This window comes from Octodon degus, unplaced genomic scaffold (assembly GCF_000260255.1).
Source record: "Octodon degus isolate 3935 unplaced genomic scaffold, OctDeg1.0 scaffold00066, whole genome shotgun sequence".
In the NCBI taxonomy this organism is placed as follows: Eukaryota; Metazoa; Chordata; class Mammalia; order Rodentia; family Octodontidae; genus Octodon; species Octodon degus.
Window position 1 is genome coordinate 7,194,743 of NW_004524642.1, and position 5,548 is coordinate 7,200,290.

Consider the following 5,548-nt stretch of genomic DNA (forward strand, 5'->3'; position numbering starts at 1 on the left):
TCTCACTTCCGTGGGGAAATAAAAAGTACTCACTAGAGTTTTCAGCAATAAATTTGTGTTCTATTAAAAAGTGCCTATTGAAGCAACTCATGAGATTCAGAATAATAAATATGTAAGAACACCTGTTCTGGCATGGTTGAAGAGCTTTTGCTAAGGAGAGTTGCTTCAGATCTTTTGACTCTATTGTTCAGGTTATCTCTGCCTACTGTGTACACTTAAAGACTCATTCAAGTTAGATTATTTCCATTTTTACTTTGGCACGCTTTTGACTTTTTGAGCCTCCTTTATATGTAATTTTGATGAATTAGAGAGTGCAATTTTTAACCATTGCTATAATCTCAAAAAGTAAATTAAATTTAAACATTTGATTTCTAGTTTTATCATTTTAAAATACTGCCACCATTCTCAAAATCTGTATGAAAGCAAAATTTAGTGATATTTACACATCTTTCAACTATATAATTTTATTTTAAAGTATGTTTCCCCCAGGAGATTGCATATACATTAATACCCAGAAGTATATTAATACAGAAAGTAGAATGTTTAATAACAAATGCTTTGATATGGTCTCACAATTTGTTTTTGAAGATGATTTTGGCACAGGCATGGAAAAAAGAAAAAGAATACAGCAATTCCTGAAATGTATCTAGGTATTTTCTAGTTTTTCTTCAGCAGAGATGCTAAATAATTCAACCTACTATTAAGAAAACATTGAGCTATAAGTTTAACACAGTCAGATACTGGGTGTAGTGAACATAATTTGTTGACAAGGAAAGTTTGTGGTATTCAACTATGGTGCTAAAAATAATCAGGTCTCTAAGACTTCTTTTTTGTTTCTTGTTAAATAAGTAGAATAATCTCTGTGACTCATTAAACGTTATGCTCCACAAAGACTATGGTTATTTCTTCAACCTCCATGTTTCTCCTTTGTACTTGAATCTAAATAGTAGAAGCAGCAGGAGTCTAAGGAAACTCGTCAACGATGTGCTTTGAAAAAAAAAATCAATGCAGTGCTTTGACTGGTCAGGTCAATCAAGACAGCCTATGCATACAAAAAGAACCTAAAGTAATTGCAGAGACCCTGGTGGTGTGGAGCTCATGACTGCTACAACATGCCTTAACTGTCGTTAATTTTAGATATTTCCAAATAAAAGAGAAGACAGCATTTGGCCACAGTTTTCATTCTCAGTTAAGAGGAAAGATTTGGTGTTCGAGCCAGTATTTGAACTCATGAGTCATTTAGCCCTTGAAAATCCACTACACAGCTCTCCAGTCTGCACATAGATTCTGAAGCTCTTAATATTTTTATTTTTCTTCATTTTATTAGTTGCACTTCAAAGTATTCCATTTAGTTCTGTATACATCTTGTCAGTGTAGCATAGTAATTAGGCCACTTGGTAGCTGATCTTCATTCACTGCAGACAGACTGAAGTTTAACTTAGGTTTGATGAACTTCCATAGTAATAATTAGAAGACATATGATCATGTGAATTGTATCAAATTCAAATTTATTACAGTTACATAGCTGCTTACAAGGCTCTTAATTTTCTTTTGTGCAAGTCTTTAGTTTCAGAACTACAAACACATTCTGATGATTACTTCAGTATCTTTTCTAGAAGATAGCAGCTAGATTTTTTGAGCTTCAATGTTGCTGCTAGGAACAAGAAAACGATCGGATTAAATTTGGTTTATATTTTATTAATATTATTAAAGGAAACATGTGTTTAAATTCTCTGTAATGTTTGCATCTTCTATTGAGGGTAGTTTCATTTACTGCTGTTAATAAGGAGGCGATAAAATGATACGTGGTATTCACCCACAACAGTGGCAGAAGCTCGTTCAGAGACAGCTTCACTTCTGCAGAGCTGGCCATCAGTTTATTAAATCAGCTGCTGACTTTTTCCCCATTCCATAACCTTTAAATTCTAGAAAATACTAGAATACATTACAAGCTATTTCTTACTGTTCAGCTAGGCACAGCAAAAAGTGAATTATTTAATAATTAGGAAGAACATTATTAAATGTCATTAAGGCTATTAGTAGAGTCTATTGAAAGTATATATATATATATATATATATATATACTTTATATATAAATAAATATATATATATATATATATATATATATATCACTTAAAAAAGAGCATGCAACATCCAAACTCATATATGTTTAATCTGACTTAAAAATTATGCCATCTATGGGCTGTGATAAAGATATGGTGATGGTTTAATTAAAAACAATAATAGACGCATTTCATTAATTTGCCTCATAACATTCCCTCTCTCCTTGACCACATTATTTTTTGTTCTTAGCACTTTCTGAAGCAGCTCTGAATGTTTTATTTCAGGCTGTTACCTGTACTACTACAGCTGCCACAATGTCCCAGATTGACTCAAAACATCTAATTTGAATTTGGTGAAGAACCAGAAGGTGCACATTAGCAATTCCAGGAAATGGGGTAGATGAGGACATTCCGAGAGGTTTCTACAAGTCTGACTTCTGGTATGTAGCATTTGGCAGCAAATTCCACCACGCTTTTGACTACACATGGTGAAGATGTGCATGGAAGAGGATTTATAGTCCTGGTTCCGAGTGTGGCAACCATGGTGGGGTGGTTATGTTGGAAGTGTGGAGGAGTATTCTGAGGGCTCTGAATGGCTAGAGTGAATTAATTAATGGCCAACTTTAACAGAATGTTCAGCTGAAATGAGTCAGCCTGGTTCTGGGAGTGCACAACCCACCTGCAGATTCTGGCAGGAATGGCGTAAGAGGAGAAGGAAGTTCGTGAGTCGTTGGCTTTACTGCAGAAGCTTGCTTGCCATAGCTGGTTTTTCTGATAGAACTGGATGATATTCACTGGAGAAGGAGCTTTGTTCCTCTCTGTGGCAAGGTGTGGCTGCTGTCCTTTTCAAGGGAGCTCTTGTCTTCTCCTGGAGCCTGCTTCCTGACTCAGGTGCAGACCCCGCAGCCTCAGCCTCCTGGCGCAGACCTTTCACCCCACGACCACAGCAGATTTTCTACCATCCACCATTATCTTTGGGCTGTAGACTTGCGTGGGATATTCTTGTGAACTGTAGACCTCAGGCTGGACTCATGAGTGCCACTGCAGTGGGATTCAGGTTCTCAGGCGGATTCCTCAGGTTTCTGCACAAGGAGGGATGCTTGCACTCTTCTACATCTGACTCTAGTAAGACCTGACTAGTACAGTAGTAATATGTCTTTCATTACAATTTTTTCTTTTATTGTTTGAGCATACCTTGTACAAATGCATCAACACCACATGGTACCCCCAATAATTTGTATTATTTTATTTATCAATAAAAAATTCTCAATATGTTTCCCAGATATAATGATTCCATTCATCGTAGGGAATTGGTTCATGCACATACACATCTCGGTTCTTTTTTCCCCTTCCTTCTATCTTCGTTTATTTGCAAACATCAGATTCATTTAGTTGTGCCTTTATTCAGTTAATTATTTTATATACAAGTAAGCAACCAGACTAATAAAAAATGATAATCCAACATAGACAATGTACCTAAAATGTACCTTGAGTTAGTATAATTGTCAATTTAAATTTTGTGAAAGTAATGTAGATCCACAACTAATTGCTAGGTATCTGTATAACCAAAAATCCGTTATGAGCTAAAAAAGCTATTTTAATCATTTGTGATTTAACTGACTGAAAAAGAAACATTATTTATAATTACAGGAATTCTTAGATTGTACTTGGGAGCATGTCTTTACTAATGCACCATAAATTATCCTTGGAAAAACATGTAAGAATATATTTGCCCTCCTGAGTCCAGGTAGGAGCCAAGGGACAAACTCTCTGTGACAGAAGATGGGCAGAATTTTTCCCCATTTCATCTTTTTCTGAATTCATCAGCTGGACGAAGAAAAATAATCTAGTGAAAAACCCTGAGGTCCTTAATTGCTAAGCATCTTGAAATCTGATTCCTGAAATTCTGTATGAGAAGTTACTGAAACATTATTGGATAAATATAGGTAAGAACCAGATTTTGTTGTCATTCAAATAAGATTTTAAGAAATATATTTTATCAGGTAATTTAAATAGCAAATATGATAAAGAAAATATGAATGCTACACAAATCTGCATATGTCAATAATTAATACTTTATTTCTTAATCTATACATTCTTCTTTCTTGGATTAAGAAAATGAATATTAAAGCCAAGTGTCTGAAACCAGTCTAATTCCTTATCATAATCTCAAACTTCAGTTACTATAAATAAAAAGGACTGTAAATATGACAGAAAGCAAACAATTATTGTTCAACTCCAGTTCATGTTAACCTAGCTTGTTGAAAAAATAACATTACCACAAAGCCACAGATGTTAGATTTTGCAAATGTGCACATTACATCTAATAGATTTGTATTGCAGAATCACATTCTTCAATAATTTAGCACAAAGGAGCAAATTGGGCTTAAAAATGCAATTAATATTTTGAAATGTATTATCAAAATGTCATGTCTTAGAAAATGTAAATTCTTTGTTCAATAAGCTATTCTTGTTTATTGTGAGTCACAAACAAGATCTAATTTGAGATCACCTACTGGGGTTGTAAATATAAAGAAAGTTAAATATGATGCTTTATGACTACCATCAGACCATAAAATGTATTTTTTGCAGTATGCAATTTCTTGTAAGCAGTTTAAAGTTGTTTAAGAGTTTTAATGCATCAAAATTGATGGTCGTGCCTACGAAAATACACTTACATAATAAATAAACAACAAATCCTTTTGTAGACTTTAGTAATTTTTATGCATCTGATATGATTAGATTTCACAGTTGTTGATGAAGAGATATACAACAATTTTTATCTTGACTTTCCTTATAACAGTATTGGAAGTCATTTCAAGGGTTAAATATTCAGATTAAACAACCTATCCTTTTTCCAACTTGCTCAATACACTGTTGGCTATCTAATATTTGTTTAAGTTTCACACCCAAGCCATAGAAATGTAATTCTGGAGGAACAATTGGTTCTTTGACCCAATTCTTCCAAATTTAGAGGGTACAACACGAAAATAATAATTTTAAAGATTTAATACCTACTTAGGAAGAATGATTAGCTAAAATTAGAAGTTAGCAGATGGTGCACATGGTTGATAACATCCATCTGTGAGCCACGTCATGATCACAAAGTTGATCCAAGAGCACATGCAGTTCTGCTTACACTAGGTAAAACCTATTACACCTCTGTTGGGCCAGGCTTTGAATGCCTGCATGTTGTTAACTAGAGAACTCAACATTCAGTAACTGAACTTGGCCTCTGCCTGATGATAGTAGCAAATAAAGATTAATCAATTCCAGCAATTATTTATTAGGATAGGACACATCTGTATAAGAAAAACATGTAAATTTGGAGATACAAAAAAATGGTTCAACATATGGAAGTCTAGGATCTAGATAAGGTATCTTGTATTCTAAAATTAAAAACATACTTTTATATTTGTGATATCAATATATTGAGTAGTAAATATACTATGTATATTTTACTAAATATTATATAATGTATAGTA